Below are 17,377 nucleotides of genomic sequence, written 5' to 3' on the forward strand. Positions count from 1 at the left end.
CATCTAAGTGCATATAAAAACCAAAAAAATGGAAAAATCTGAAAATTTTTCACAAAAAAATGATCATGTAGTTGCATTCTCATTTTTAGGATTGAGTCTAGATTGCATTTGCATATAGGTTGCATCTTGCAAGGAGTAATGATAGGTTTTCTAGAGAGTACATCACTTTGAGAACTTGAATTGAATATGCTTGTGAATCTTTTTCTATGCTTGCAAAGTCTGAAATGATTTGAATCTGAGAAGCAAGTTTGAATTAAACTCAACTCTAATTAAGTGGAAACCTTGAACTTGACCTGAAAATATCTTGTGATGCATTGTTTGAAAAAGCTTGTGGATACCAATATACATACTTGAGCTAGAACCACTGTTTTTACCACTCTTTTCCTTAGCTCAAGTAGCTGAATCCACATCATGGATCAGTTCCCACACCTTGAACCCATCCTTCTTTTAAGCCAATGTTTGTGTGTGAATTGAAAGGCCACCTTGGATCAAACTTAGCAGAAAGTGTTAGGTTTAGAGCGACAAGGGCAGGTCTCATTGAGTGCTGTGTTCCAACATCAAGGAACTGAGAGTTTTGGCGAGGAATAAGTGTGGGGGAAAAGACTTTTTGGTGAGTGGAAAAAGGTGAGATGAGTGGAAAGAGAGAGTGAAAATAACTAGGGGAATGAAAGAAAAAGAAGTCAGTCTTGGTGTTTTGAGAAAGTGAGCTCTGGTTTGTTGAAAAGAAAAATCTAGCCTCTAAGTGAAAAAGAAAGAAAAGAAGCCAAAAGCTCAAATGTTTTGATAAGAAAGAAAGAAGAGGCTAGAAGTTGTAAAAGAAAAAGAGCTGTGTAAAGTTTGAGTTCCAAGACTTGAGAGTGAAAGTGAAGAACAAATCCCCTAGTGAGAGAAAAATGAGTGTGAAAAGTGAGGTCTTTGAGCAAGAGAGGAAGCTTTGAGTAGAGGGTGGGGAGTGATGAGTCTTTGCCCTTGTATGCATAGGTTGCTTTTTACCTTTAGCATTCTGCCAAAGTTTGATCATTCATAGAGAGATCCCTTTGCTGCATTTAACCCACTTGAACACTGATGAGATCATTTTAATCTCATAGCCTCTCCCTAGCCAAGCCAGCTTGTTTAAACCTTGCATCATGAGATCCACCTGATAAAAGCTTAATGAATGTGAAAGAGTTGAGAGAGAGATGAACTTGTGGAGATTCCTTGCTGAGTTGATATATATCTGAGTATGACTTTGCATTGCATAATTGAGCATGAACTTGAGTTCTCATTGTGATCACTTCTCTCAAAAAGAAAATGTGAACTCCCATTGCATACAACCTCTTTCTCTCATTTGCTCTTTTTGCTTGAGGACAAGCAAAGGACAAGTGTGGGGGAGTTGATATGTTCATAATTTGCATCATTTAGGTTGCATAAATCATTCCAAATTATGTTTTATTTCATGCATTTTACGTCCTTAGGGTTTGTTTTAGAACTTAGGAGATGCATTAGGTCCCAATGAGTATATTGCATGTTTTGAGTGTCTATCAGGTGAATATGGAGCTGAAAATATGAATCCAGGAGGTGGAATGGTGAGCAAAGCTTGAAAAAAAGTGGAAAATTGGGTCCTGGGAGATTACCGGCCATTCTCGCTGGCCAGGAAGGTTTTACCGGCCATTTCCATGTACCGCGGGAAGCTTTACCGGCCATTTTCATGTACCGCGAATGAAGTGTATCGGCCAAAATCTCCGGGTATGAACGTGTCTCAGAAATCGCCTGTCCGGGGAGCCTTCCGGTCCGATTCAGACGGCGGGTGCTTCATAGAAGTTGGAGAGCATTGCATCACGGTCTCGTAGCAAGTGGAATCGTGAAATTCGGACGCGTGAGCAGAGAGATAAGCTCGTCGGAAGAAACCCCTGTCTCGCAGGTATTCCGGACCGAGCAGATCAGTTCTGAAGGATGCGAAGGACGGTGCACTTCCAGGCCGATTCAGCTTCCGGGTCCTTCATGAGAATCAGAGACATTTGAGTCTTATTTCCAGAACGTCCAAGAGCATTCAATTCGGATCTATGAGCAGGAAGATACGGCCTCCGGAATGGACACATGTCTAGACGCCTCTCTCTGGTCGTATACATGCACTGCAAAGATGTGCCCTCCAGGAAGCCTTCCACCTCCCAAGCACTGAAACTTCCTTCACAAAAGTTGGAGATAAATGAGTCCTCTGTCTTCTGCAACCGAAATCATTCAATTCGGACAAGTATCACAGGAGTTACACTCTCCGGAATGCGAAGTGATCTAAGCTGCTCTGGATGCTGCGAGATGGTCTTGCGACTTGGTTAACCCGCAGGCCTGAAAATGAACACCTGAATGCTGATGCTGCGAGTTGAAATGTGCGGGTAAACTATCACTGGAAGAGGTCTGGAGCTCCCGAGCAAGAGAAATGCTAAGTCCACAATCGTGCGACTTAGGCATGCGAGTCATCCGCGCCTGGATCTATGCCGCACGATCACTCGGAATTCACTCCGACTTGAGCCTGCGACCTAAGTGCAATAGAGACCAACCCGCACAGTTTCTACATCCCCCAGAAACCGGCTCAGCCCTGCGAGTTGGAGAGGAAGGAGACCATGCCGCAGAAACACTCGCAATTTACTCCTAGATAGGCGTGCGGCTCCGACAAGGTGATTCAAGCCTCACAAGACAAGTCTTCATCTACTGCGACTTAGGTGTGCGGCCTGGGACATACTGAACCGACCCGCAGCTTTTCCCACTTTATCCATTAAAGCCGGGTCAGGACCCGGTTTGTTCCGGGCTGACCCGGTTCGTTTTTAAGAAGGTATAAATACTTTTTAGGGTTTTTTGGGGGAGAACTAAGTTTTATTCCCTTTGTCTCTTGCCTTTTTGGTGAAAAGACTCCATTAAGAAGAGAAATATCTTTATTTGAGTGTTTAATCAAGAGAGTTTAAGGAGATCTGGGTGTTTAAAGCTGTTTTCTTTTGAATCTATCATCTCCATCTCCATTTCTCATCATTAATCATGCTAATCTTCTCAACTTGGAAAGGTTTAAGAGAGATTAGTATGATTAGTGAGTAGTCACCTTAATGAGGTTCTAGATGTGTAGGTTAGGGTGCTAAAGTGTTAGATTAGGGGTGCTTAGGGCTAGATTCATTGATTCATCTCTCTAAACAGCTGTTCTATATGCTAGATCCTTGATAATCACTTGAGATCTAGATTCTGGGAATTTCATGCACCAAAAGTGTTTGATGAAATTCCTGAAAGAGTTGTGTTAGAGGTTTAAGTAATTTTTCATCATGGGAATGATTTGTTAAATGCTTGAATGATCATTAAGAACTGTTTATTAATGCATATTGATTCATATTTCACAAATGGGAATTTAGTTTGAAAATGGATTAGTATAGGGGTTAATACCTTCATGAGAGGATTAACCTAGATTAGAGTTCTTAATCACTTGAATCATGTCTCATCATTGTCATCAGCATCTCTAGTTTAACACCAAAGCACCCTGACCAACTATCATGTCTAGAATCTCATGCCTCCATCATATCATATTCACATCATATCATTTGTCATTGTCATTAGTCTTTAATCCTGTTTATGTTTATAGTTTTCTCTAGATTAATCAAAACCCGCTCTTGTTTGCTTGAATTAAGAACTTGATCATATAGCTTAGTGTCTAACACCACATCTGGATTGATTAACCTCTTTGTGCTACATTGACAAGGGGATTGATAGCCCTGAGACCTTAAAAAGTCTTGTCTATCAATGTCTAGGGATAGTAATAAATACTTTGTGACCTTCATTGATGAAAAATCAAAATATACCTGGATAACTTTACTTCCCTCTAAAGATCGTGTATTTGAAGCATTCACAAACTTTCAAAATTATGTGACTAATCATTTTAATGCCAAGATTAAGATTCTTAGATCAGATAATGGCGGTGAGTATACAAGTCAAAGATTCAAAGAACATCTAGCAAAGCATGGCATCTTACACCAAACCAGTTGCCCTTACACTCCACAACAAAATGGAGTTGCTGAGAGGAAGAATAGACATTTAATGGAGGTGGCCAGGTCGATGATGTTCCATACAAATGTGCCTAAACGTTTTTGGGGAGATGCTGTCTTAGCCGCATGCTATCTCATTAACCGGACCCCAACAAAAGTCTTACAAGACTCATCACCATTTGAGGTACTTAACAAAACTAAACCCTCATTAGATCACTTACGTGTTTTTGGGTGTGTTTGTTTTGTGTTTGTTCCAGGTGAACAGAGAAACAAACTTGAGGCCAAAAGCATAAAGTGTATATTCCTTGGGTATTCAACAACTCAGAAGGGGTACAAGTGCTATGATCCTGTTAATAGCCGCACTTATGTGTCCAGGGAGGTCAAATTTCTTGAGAACCAGGGATACTATGACAAGAAGAATTGGGAGAGTCTCAAAGACCTGTCAAGCTCCCCATCAGATCTCGCTACCAGTCTGCGGTTCTTGCTGGATCACCTTGGGAACCCAGTCCTGCCCAAGCAAGTGCATAAGCCGGTTCCTACAAGTACTCAAGAAGAAGCTGAGCCAGTACCATTGAGTTCAGAAGTAAATCAAGAAGAGGAGCAGAGTCAAGAGCCAACTCCAGATGACTTAGAAGTGGAGGCAGAGGAATCAGTCCCACAAGAACAAGGAGAGGCGGTTGTAGAGGAACCTGTTCAGCCATTAAGAAGAAGTACTAGGCTCATCAAGGATCCATCTAATTGTATTGTAGAGGAACCTGTTCAGCCATTAAGAAGAAGTACTAGGCTCAGCAAGAACACCAGAGTCTACTACAATAGTCAAGCTGTAGCTCATCCAAATCAGGCTGTTTGTTCTCTTGCATTGTTGCCCTCTGATCATCAAGCGTTCATGGGAAAAATTGAGGAACACGAAATTCCTCAAAGCTATGAAGAAGCTAAAGACAAGAAGGAGTGGATTGAAGCTATAGGTGACAAGAGAGGAGCTATGGAGCGCAACCATACTTGGGATGAAGCCGAGTTACCACCAGGGAAGCGAGCTGTGAGCTCAAAGTGGGTTTTCACTATCAAGTATAAGAGTAACGGTGAAATTGAGAGATACAAGGCTCGGTTGGTTGCAAGAGGGTTCACTCAGACCTTTGGAGAAGATTATACAGACACGTTTGCTCCGGTTGCCAAGCTCCATACTGTAAGAGTAGTCCTCTCACTCGCTACTAATCTCTCGTGGGATCTGTGGCAAATGGATGTGAAAAATGCATTCCTTCAAGGGGAACTTCAGGAAGAAGTGTATATGACCCCTCCTCCAGGCTTAGAGGATATTGTTGCACCCGGTAACGTTTTGAGATTGAGGAAAGCTATATATGGATTGAAACAATCTCCAAGAGCCTGGTATAACAAGCTTAGTACCACTCTGATGGAAAAGGGGTTCAAGAAGTCTCACTCGGATCATACCTTGTTTACCCTCCAAAGTTCTCAAGGTCTGGTGGTTGTTCTTGTTTATGTAGACGATCTTATCATTTCTGGAGATGACAAGGAGGGAATTCAGTCTACAAAAGCCTTTCTTAACTCGGTATTCGACATTAAAGACCTCGGCGAGCTCAAGTATTTCCTTGGCATTGAGGTGTGTAGGTCTCCTGAGGGTCTCTTTCTGTCTCAGAGGAAATACACAGTTGATCTTCTCAAAGAGACAGGAAAACTTGGAGCTAAACCAGCCAAAACGCCGCTTGAAGAGGGCTACAAAGTCAATCGAAAGGGGGAGAAATCAGATGAATCCTTCAAGGATGTATTTAGGTATCGACGACTTGTTGGCAAATTGATCTATCTCACTCTCACAAGGCCAGATCTCTGCTTCGCCGTGAATCAAGTAAGCCAACATATGCAAGCTCCGACAGTGTATCATTGGGGTATGGTGGAAAGAATTCTCAGATACCTCAAAGGGAGTCCAGGACAAGGCATTTGGATGGGAAAGAACAATAATACAGAGATTGTGGGATATTGTGACTCAGATTGGGCTGGTGATCGTGTTGATAGAAAGTCAACAAGTGGGTATTGTACTTTCATTGGTGGAAATCTTGTAACCTGGAAGACTAAGAAGCAAAAGGTGGTCTCATGCTCAACCGCAGAAGCTGAATATAGGGCAATGAGGAAGCTTACAAGTGAATTAACCTGGCTTAAGGCGCTCCTTAAAGACCTTGGCATTGAGCAAGAAGGTCCGATTACAATGCATTGTGATAACCAAGCTGCTATACACATTGCAACAAACTCGGTGTTTCATGAGAGAACAAAGTCTATTGAAATAGATTGCCACAAGGTCCGTGAGAAGATTGAGGAAGGTGTGGTGTTACCGTGCTACACAAGAAGTGAAGACCAGTTGGCTGATATTTTCACTAAGGCCGCAAGTCTTAAAGTTTGCAACAATCTCTTTAGCAAGCTAGGACTTGTGGACCTTAGTCGCCCTTGATCATAGTCCTTGATCCATGGACATCACACTCTTTTTCCCTTAACAAGGTTTTGTCCCATGAGGTTTTCCTTGTTAAGGTTTTTAATGAGGTGATGCTCATGGGTCTTCAAGCTTAGCAATCTAAAAAAATTCGATGGCTAAGCTTGAGGGGGAGTATTGGTCAAGAAAGGTTCTATGCTTTAGGGCTTGAATCGGTGTTAGCCTTTAATAAGGAGAGAAGGCTCAAGGGATCACGTGTGATGTTTAAGGAAGAAGAGAGTTGGTGTCCGTACAATGGTCCCCCCTTGGCGCGTCGTTTACACTTGGTCTTGTGACCGTTGGAGCTGTCACTATCTCTCGGGATCCATGCTCAAGACTCACATGTTTCCTTATGTTTCTAACCACTTTCTTTTGTATTGTAGCTTAGCTAAACCTAGTTTCTATTCTGTCTCCTCTATATATGTATCAAAGACGAGAATGAATAAACACACTACTTTGGGAACTCTTTCTCTCATCTCTTTTGCACACTCTCTCAAATCTCTTTATTCCGCTTAGTCTCTATATATTCTAACAGTTTGCACATTAGGAAAGTTTAAAACTTACGGAGGATCTTTTCGGGTTTTACCGGGAACATTTCGGGAAATACCGGGAATCACCAGGCAAAATCGGGAATCACCAGGCAAACACCAGGCAACACTGGGAATCACCAGGCAAACACCAGGCAACACCGGGAATCACCAGACAAACACCAGGCAACACCGGGAAATCACCAAGCAACACCGGGAAGCGGCAGAAATCCGCGGAACCATCTCAACAACCAACGGCCGTGGTCAGGAGACGCGCGACCGCGGTGGATGAGGACTCGGCCGCGGTCACTTTCACGGTGCCGCGGTCGATGCACCGTTTGCCGCGGTCCCGTCAGTTGCGACCGCGGGTCTTCCTCCTGCGGCCTATTTTTCGATCTTCTCGTCTTTGCCGGGCCGAGCAGCTAAAGACCTACCTTTTTCTCCTTGGTTTTTCTAATTTTCTGATTTTTTGTGTTTTTGTTTTATAAAATACCTAAAACTTAAAAAAGAAAAAGAAAGGATAAATTCTAAAAAGGAAAAGAAAACTAAAAGAAAGAGTACCTAAATGGGTTGCCTCCCATTAAGCGCTTTTGTTTTAAGTCGTTTAGCTCGACGTAAGCATGAGGAATCAGGCTGATTTGAATGGCACTCCACTTGATGTGCCTTTATCACTTCCGGTTGGTGGAGGTTTTACTTCTTCTCCTTGAAGAGAAGTCTTCTTACCTTTAATCTTCTTTCGGACTTTAATGTTGTTCAGAACCCATTTTGTGTTTTCGATCAGCTCCTGGATTTGGTCCTCACTAGTTTCCGTTGCATCTGGTGGAATGATGATCTTGATCTTTGCAAAAACTTTCGGCTTCTCCTTTTCTTTCTCTTTTCGCCTGTTTCCTTTACTTAAAAATTCATCTAAGATAGTAGGATAGTACCTTTTTCTGTCCACATTGAGGAAAACAGCATGCCGGTTTGCGTGATCGATAATTGCCCCTACTGTAGCTAGGAATGGCCTCCCGAAAGTGAGTGGCCTCTCCTTGTCTTTATCCATCTCCAGGACTTTGAAATCTGCTGTAACAATCTTATCTCCCACTAGAACTTGTAGATCATGAATCGCCCCTTCAGTATCTTTTTGAGATGAATCTCCAAAAATAACCTTAACCGTCGATGTCTTTAAGGTTTTTATGCCCAATCTTTCGGCAAATGCCTTAGACATGATGTTGACATTGGCTCCGGAATCGCACAAGCAGTCTATAAACTTGATTCCTGAAATGAAACACTGGAAAACAAAACGTCCCGGATCATCGGCTTTGGTAAGCCTTTGAAATGGTGATCGTTCAGGTACCTTAAACGGTGGCTGCTTGGGATCGATATCCTTGTACAGTGGTACAAAGATTGGGGTTTCTTCTTTCTTTCCATCGGTTCCGGACTCTTCTTCGGGCAAAGTTGTTATGGAGTTTCAAAACTTCTTAGGGTTATCTTCAACTCTTCCTGGAAGAACTCCACTTTGCCTCTTCATAGAGTCGGCTGTTTGGGCGACTTGCACATCTAACTTCTTTACGTGCGAAGATAAAGATTCAAACTTACCATTCAGATTATTGTACATGCAGTCTACTTTCACGTTCACGTCTTTAGATGCTTTTTCATTCGTCATAACTAGCTGTTGGATTGACTGTTCAAGTCTACCGATTTGTGAAGCTAGCTGGTTCGTCGTGACTCCCTGCTGTTGTACAAATTGATTGTTAAAATTCGTACCTTGGTAGTTATATGGCTGTCGCGGTTGATATGGTACTATTCCTCCAAAGTTTCCACCTTGAAACTTGTTTTGGAATGATTTTTGCTGAGGTGGATAGTACTGATCTTGAGGATTCTCCACATTCGGATTGCGATAAGAGAGATTGTTGTAATTTGCATTCCGGAAGTTGTTGTTGAAGTTGTTGTTGGAGCGATTTTGGTATGGCACCAGTGCTCCTACGTAGTTCACATCTTCTTCTTGAAATGCTTGATTAATGTGATCGATATCACCAGGTCCTTCCTCTTCTGCGCCATTGTTGGTTTCACAGGCATGGATCGGGCGATTGTTGCTTTTCAGAAGCTGGCTCACCATGTTCTTCAACTCGGTTATCTCCTTGTTGTCTGTTCCGGCTTGCTTCATTGATCGATCATATTCAGGACAGTCATTGCTATTGGCTTGAGCCAAATTTTCGATTAGAGCTCTTCCTTGGGTTATCGTCTTTTGCCCAAAATCTCCATTGCTAGCTGTATCAAGTGAAAGTTTGTATTTTGGTTGCAAACCTCGATAAAATGTGCTCAGCAGGCTTGATCCATGAAATCCATGATGAGGGAAATCACGTTCATACTCCTTAAAACGTTCCCAAGCTTCATAGAAAGATTCAGTTGGCCCTTGTTGAAAGGTTGAGATCTTCGTTCTCAAATTGTTCGACCTTGACTTAGTGTAGAAGTGGTTCAGGAAAGCAGTTCTACATTCTTCCCAATTAGTAATCGATCCTGCAGGCAAAGACTTCAACCAACGGTGAGCTTTATCTGCTAATGAAAAAGGGAACAACTTACACTTTAAATAGTCAGGTGGAACTTGGTTTGTTCTCATCATGCTGCAAATTTCTTCAAAAAGCTCGATATGGTCCATTGGGTGCTCAGAAGGAACTCCATGGAACTGGTTTTGCTTCACCAATGAGATGATTTGAGGCTTGACTTCAAACTCATTCCGGTTTGGAAATGGTACTTGGATCGCAGATCGATTCTGAAAATTTGAGTAGGTGCATCAAAGTCAGCTATACGATGGTTCCTGGCTTGTCTTCGGTGTTGATTTGCTGGCAGAATGGGGCGGTGAACGCGTTCATTCGGCTGCATTGCTGGGTGGTCACCATCGGCTACATTGATGGGTGGATCAAGGTCTTCACGTCCTTCTCTCTCTCGGTTCTGGTGGTTTCTTGGAAGAACCTCATCCTCCTCTCCATCTTGTCGAGCATGATCACCTTCTATGTGATCATTCTCTTCGTTTTCTCCATGTTCGGACCCGTCTTGGTCCATATTTAAATTTCGATTAATAGGATCTCCAGGCTGGTCGTCGTTGGCCATTCCTTGCGTTCGTCTAAGTCTTCGAAGTTCTCTTTCGTGTCTGTCTATCTCGTCTAGAATTGGAATGTCTCCTGCAGGTCTACGCCTGGTATTCATGCAATTCAGAGAAAGACAAAAGAAGGGAAAGATAGTTCAGAAAAACTTTAAGAAAGAACTAGAGATCAGGTGTCTAGAGCAGAAGTTAAAACAAGAAAAATAGCAAAAGGCAGCTAAACAAATCCCCGGCAACGGCGCCAAAAACTTGATGCGGTGCTGAGTGTGTCAACTACGTGAGGGAACAAGTTTTACCCTTAACAAAACAAAAGAAAACCGCAAGTGCACAACTAATCAGTTGCAGTATTTAGGGATCGAATCCACAGAGATTTGTGTGCATGGTATTCTTCTACGGTTTTTAACTTTATGTCTAAACTAAATTGGTTTTAAAGGTTGGTTGTTTTTCTAGCAAATTAAACTAAAACAAAAGAGGGTAAATAAATCTATCCTAAAAAGCAAGTAAAGAAATCGAATGAAATGCAAATGGAATAAGTAAAATATCGAACTAAACGAAAATAAGGCAAGTAAAATATCGCATGAAAGGTAAATAAGGCAAGTAAATAACGAACTAAGGAAATTGAAATGCAGGTCTAAGAAAGCAAGTAAAAATCGATGGAATTGTAAACTATGGCTAAAAACGCTGAGCTTTTGGGAACTCTAAGGGATCATAATCGGTTTTAACAATAAGGTAGATAGATGGGGATTGACGGATAACAATATATGGGTTCTAGAGCTAGAGTACGGCGGTATGACTACGGCACTGTCTTGATCATAACCAACTGTTTCTCGCAACCCTGACCAGTAGGTTTCCACTCTGGCCCTGGAAGGGAGAGAACGCAAGAGCTGCATATGACTCGTCAATACTCACGAGCTCGCCGCAGGTAGGTTTCCACTCCTACAGAAAAATCGCCTGTTTCATTCTAGGGCTGATACTTAATGAAAACTTTCGCAACACTAACTATCTAGATCAGATACTAGGTGATCAATCAAGCATACATGCAATAAGAACAAGAATAAACAGAGAACAGGTCGAAATCCCAGATCTATAAACCTAGATGTCTTAATCGATTATGAGAGCCCCTTTTGGGAACCCTAAGCCCAACTCGGGATCTACTCAAACATGGCTGAGTTCGACATCATCATTGGTTTTAATAAAAGTAATGAAAAACAGTAAAGAAAAGAGATAAAGAAAGCTTCTCTATTGAAGAACTCGGACTTGAACAATGTTCTACAAAAACTTCATAAAAACGGCTAAAGGAAAAGGGTTTCTGTAAAGTATCAAGGGTGGTGTCTAAAAACGACCTAAATGACATGTATTTATAGTCTCCAATACTCCATGGTCTCTAGGGTTCCGGAATTGAGGCTGGGAATGACTTTGGGCTTCAGATAAGTGGGCTTTAAGTCAGAGGTTGAATACCGCGGTCGGGAGTGCTGTGACCGCGGCAATTGGCTTGTTTCCCGCGGTCGGGAGGCTTCTGACCGCGGCAAATAGCTTGTTGGCCGCGGTCGCGTGAGTTGCTGGCCGACTCCGCATGGCTTTGGGGCTAATGGAATATCTTGAGATCCAACCGTTGGAATGTCTCCAAACCAAGTGCATTTGAAAGCTGGTTGATTCTTCTATAAGTTGTCCAATTTTTAGGGTGATTAGACGGTGAGAAGGTCTTCGTCTCTCTATGAGAGTTCTGACAGTCTGCATTTATCCAAAAGAGTCTTTTTGTACCATTTTATGCCTTTTTATCCCAAATTACCTGAAAAGTCTTTTAAAATCCGGAAACATAGAAATCCTTTGAAAACCTTTGAAAATGGAGTAAAAACACCTGTAAAAGATATTAAAATGATCCATAAAAATGGTCAAAATCCGGTGTTATCACATGAGGAAACAAGTTTTACCCTTAATAAAAACAAATGAAAACCGCAAGTGCACAACTAATCAATTGTAGTTTTTAGGGATTGGATCTACAGAGATTTGTGTCCCTGGTATTCTTCTACAGCTTCTAACTTTATGTCTAGACTAGATTGGTTTAAGGGGTTGGTTGTTTGTCACGGATTAAACTAAAACTAAAGAAAGCAAATAAATCTATCCTAAAAAGCAAGTAGAAAATCGAATGAAAGCAAACGAAACAAGCTGAATATCGAACTAAGGCAAATAAAATGCAGATCTAAAAGAGCAAGTAAAAATCGATTGGTATGTAAACTATGGCTAAAAACGCTGAGCTTTCTGGAACTCTACAGGGATCATAATCGATTTCAACACTAGGGATTATAGATTGGGATTGACGGATATCAAAATTTAGGGTTCTAGAGATAGAGTTTGGCGGTATGACTACGTCACCGTCGTGATCATAACCAACTGTTTCTCGCAACCCTGACAAGTAGCTTTCCACTCTGGTCCTGGAAGGGAGAGAACGCAAGAGCTGTACAGGACTCGTCAGTACTCACAATTTTGCCGCAGGTAGGTTTCCACTCTTACGGAAAAATCGCCTGTTTCATTCTAGGTCGAATAGTTAATGAAAAATTTCGCAACACTAACTATCTAGATCAGATATGAGGTGATCAATCAAGCATACATGCATTAAGGACGAGAATAAACAGAGAACATAGTTAAAATCTCAGATCTATAAACCTAGATGTCTTAATCGATTATGAGAGCCCTTTTTGGGAACCCTAAGCCCAACTCGGGGTATACTCAGACATGGCTGAGGTCGACATCATCATTGGTTTTAATAAAAGCAATCAAAAACAGTAAAGAAAAGAGATGAAAGAAAACTTCTCTATTGATGAACTCAGAGTTGAACAATCTTTTCTAAAAATTGCATAAAATGGCTGAAGAAAAGGGTTTTTGTAAAAGTATGAAGGGTGATGTCTAAAAACAACCTAAATGACAAGTATTTATAGTCTTCAATACTCCATGGTCTCTAGGGTTCTGGAATTGAGGCTGGAAAATGACTTGGGCTTCGGAAATGGGCTTTTTATGTCGAAGAAGTCTGGTCGCGGTCGCGTGTGTTGCGACCATGGTAGATGAAGGCTTCGCCGCGGTCGCGTGGTCTTGGCCGCGGTGGATGGGTCGTTGGCCGCGGTCGCGTGACTTGCTGGCCGTCTTCGAGTGTCTCCGGAGCAAATGGAATATCTTGAGATCCAACCGTTGGAGTGTCTCCAAACCAAGTGCATTTGAAAGATGGTTGAGTCTTCTATAAGTTGTCCAATTTTGAGGGTGATCAGACGGTGAGAAGGTCTTCATCTCTCCATGAGAATTCTGACGGTCTGCATTTATCCAAAAGAGTCTTTTTGTTCCAATTTGTGCCTCTTTATCCCAAATTACCTGAAAATTCTTTTAAAATCCAAAAATATATAAATCCTTTGAAAATCTTTGAAAATGGAGTAAAAACACCTGTAAAAGATATTAAAGTGATCCATAAAAATGGTCAAAATCCGGTGTTATCAATATACTCACGAAATAAATACATAAGCACGTCCATATCCTGAAAAAATGTATGATCAATACATATGTCTGATTATAAATGTAAAACAAAAAAATTGTATATGGTTAAATACGTACCAGTGTTTGTAGCCAACTCTTGAAGGAGAATATTCGATGAGCTAAATCAAATACGAAATCCATTGGACCAAATTTTAATTCTCTAAATGTTTTTTATAAACCTGTCAATTCTTCTCGATGATGTGAATTTTTAAAACAAGATTAAGCCAAGGACTTACTTGGATTTTGACATAGACAACTGGTATAATTTAGACCATGAATCCTCAGATACGAAAACCAAACCATAATCAGGATCGTCTTCTGAATAGCCATTATCTGATAATGTAGGCCTTGACCACTGAACGAGTTGATTATGGGTAGCAATTCTATTTGTTATAAGGCCTGAAGCCTTGTTGAGGAATTCTTGGGTACCCAATCCTAAATTGATATCTGAAATCTGAGTCAATTGGACGACATGAAGATCTGAAAATGGCCCATCGTTTTTCACGGCCTATATGAGACATTAATAATGTCATTAAAAAACTTCAAGTAACAATACAAGCAAAAAAAAAAAAAAGAACAAAATATTAGTTTAAAAATAAACAAAATACAGTTTACAAAACATAATCATAGATGTTACAGACACATATTACAAAGAAACAAAGTTAATACATTTTAAATACAAGTTCAATTATATGGCTAACATTTTAAATATCTCTTTCTTTTGTTGTTGATCGTTCCCACAATATCTTCTTCTTCCGTGCATCTGAACCATGAGCAGCCACTCTTTTTTGCTGCGGTTTGAAATAGAGACATCACCTGCTATACAACTCAGTGTTCCAGCTTCAATTAAACCATCTTCATTTGCATTAACACCATTAAACTCTGATGTTTCTTCATGAACCGTAGAAGATGTGCTAATAGCTCCCTCAATATCCCAAACATGGCTTTCCCTCGCTGACTATATTCTTTATGCAATCTACCCTCCCATCAGCTATTTCATCATCCATAACAAATTCAGATGTCGGAATCTCCAGTACAAGAAATGAATGGATAGATTACATCCTATAAGATTTATGGAGATGGAACAAAGATAAGTAAACCCAGAAATAAATTTTCTTTTAGTTACACAGTACTAACCTCGTTTGTTAAATTTTCTTCTAGTCGGAAAATCTCTGCATATGACACTAGTGCAGCTCCACTCTAGTTAGTGCATCTAGGAATGGTAACAGCCTCATTTCTGTCTCTTCTTCCCAACATTGTCCCAAAAACAGGAATTGCTTTCATTATCCAGATCTGAAGAGCTAGTGAAAAGCCATCTAAAGTGCATGATTTCCCTTATCACAGCCTCGCCATACATTTCAGAATGTTATTCACCACAAATTCGAAAGACTTGAGACCCCATGGGTATCTCCGCAGCCTCTCTAATCCATCACCAACATAAAATATTTGTGCAGGATATGAACATATATACTCTGAGCCATTACCAAACCCGCAATTACATACAAATAAACCATCCTCAACCCATCCTGGTGGCTTCACTTATTAGCATTCTTGAGGTGCAAATTGTATATCATCTTCAGGGTTATTCCTACATTACTCCAAAAAAAATCTCCAGAAACCACCATCTTTCTTCCAGTTCTCGTTCTTTTCCTCCCGGAAGTTGAAACCAGTAACTGCGTAATATTCTAGCATGGAGAATCGAAGATGCCTCTGTCCAAAAATGAACCACAGCTCATGCTTCTTGTCTGTAATGAGCTGTTTGCACATGAAGCTGTGGATCAGCCTCGCCGACTATCTAAGACCATTTTGATGAATCTTCACGATCGGACCAAATACCGGATTCGTCAACACTTGCTTGTACTCAGATTTCAGGTGGTGCTCAACTCGGCTAAGGATTGACAATGTGCAGCGGTAATTAATTTTTTCAACTTGACGTTCACTTCTTAGTCATTTAGGCAACTCCAAATCCATTCTTGGGAAAAAACAAACAACATCATTAACAATTGTTTATTACGTAGACAATAAAACATAATTCGATTCTGTTTTTTTTATTTATTAAAAAACTTAATAGATGGTTGCAAAATCTACTAACTAGCAAATAATAGATTTCTAAGAGAATGGAACATGTTTCAAATTTTAAGTTACACATTTAGAATTAACACAAATATTTGCTTATGATACAAAGAAACACAAGCATATGGTAAAATTATGAGCTTACCTAAATGTGAATTTCATAACACAGTAGAAAACAAACGGACAACAAAATAGACATGAAAAATGAGATATAGCTAAAAAAAAGCATAACTTCAACTACGATGAGTTAAGAAGTGGATTTCTCAAAACAGAGCATAGTGATAGGGAAAAAAATTGATTTAGAGAACACATATCATAAAAAGTGAAACATAGCTAAAATACTCCAAAACTATCTATCTACCTCTTAAGTAACACGAGTTATAGTTGAGAAATCTGAGCTGAAGGCTTACCTGAAGGCTTGATCAAGAAGCTTATAATATCAAACAGATCAGGCGTATAAGTAGATGAAATCCAGTTTGTAACCTCACAAGTTCTTTAAGGATTCGAGGAAGAAGGAATGAGGAAAACAAAGATTTCAGAAGAAAAAACTGAGAATCCACGCTTTACCTACAAAACCTTAAAATCAAAATTAGTAAACGAAGTTTAATACGAAAAACGACATGATTTTGGATAGGTTGTCACGATTTATATATATATATATATATATCGATTTTGAAGACAAAAATAAAACTAAATTAGAAGTAAATAAATCGATTTTGAATATAAAGGATGTGTACGGGATATGATCAATTCAAATCGCGCAAAACAAAGCTTTTAAAATTTATTCTAGTAAATTCTTAGAACACGAGCCATGATGGTATGACTACGCCACTCTCGTGCTCATACCCAACTGCCATCCACGACCCTGACCAGTAGCTTTCGTCTCTTGCCCCGGTAACAGGTGCGCGCAATAGTTTGGACAAGACTCGTCTACATTCACAACTCATCCATAGGTAGGTTTCCACTCCTATGGCAGAATTGCTTTTCTCAAGCTATATCTGGTACCTAATGAAAACTCTCGCAACACTATGTACCAAGATCAGTCTCTGGTCCGCAATGCTAGATCCATGCTTTAAGTAAAAGCTTAGAAGAAATATTTCTAGAATTCGGCTTGGATTATATCGTGAAGATCCCTACCGAACATAGTTGGTTCCCTTCGATGGAGCCTTTAAACTCATACCACATTATTCAAAAACGTGCATAAAGTAATTAAAAGAAAGAAGTAGAGAAAAAGAGACAAGGAGATGAAGAAGAAGCATCTCGGTTTCAAGAGGTAGGCTCGGAGAAAACTTCTCTTTAAATCCTTTAAATAACTAATCTAATATGAAGAAGGTAAAAAAGAAATTGAAAGACAGAAAAGTAAAAGCTGAAATTAAATATTGCATAAAGTAAAGGTAGAACATTGATAACACCGTATTTTTTACCATTTTTGTGGATCGTATTGAAATGATTTTTCTATGTTTTTTATTGCTTTCAAGTACTTTTATTATGTTTTCTAGTATTTGTAGTTCCAAGACTCTTTTCAGGAAACTTAGGGAAAAGCTTAACAAAATGGATAGAATATCAGATTTTTAGCTCAGATTCAAACCGTCAGAAGTTCACCCCCGATTGAAGACCTTCTCACCGTCTGATCCAACTCAAATTTGGATATCTCAAAGATGGAACTATCAGCTTTCCAGAAAAATTTACAGCTTGGCAATCCAACGGT

At 40.2% G+C, this 17,377-nt stretch overlaps 1 non-coding gene across 1 annotated transcript; it reads left to right on the forward strand.

The window, feature by feature from the left end:
- Positions 1 to 9,316: 9,316 nt before the first annotated feature.
- On the forward strand, positions 9,317 to 9,423 carry LOC112090034. The gene has a single exon (XR_002901393.1). It is a non-coding gene; the product is annotated as a small nucleolar RNA R71 (small nucleolar RNA).
- The last annotated feature ends 7,954 nt before the right edge of the window (positions 9,424 to 17,377 follow it).

The sequence above is a fragment of the Eutrema salsugineum genome, unplaced genomic scaffold (genome assembly GCF_000478725.1).
Source record: "Eutrema salsugineum unplaced genomic scaffold, Eutsalg1_0 scaffold_11, whole genome shotgun sequence".
In the NCBI taxonomy this organism is placed as follows: Eukaryota; Viridiplantae; Streptophyta; class Magnoliopsida; order Brassicales; family Brassicaceae; genus Eutrema; species Eutrema salsugineum.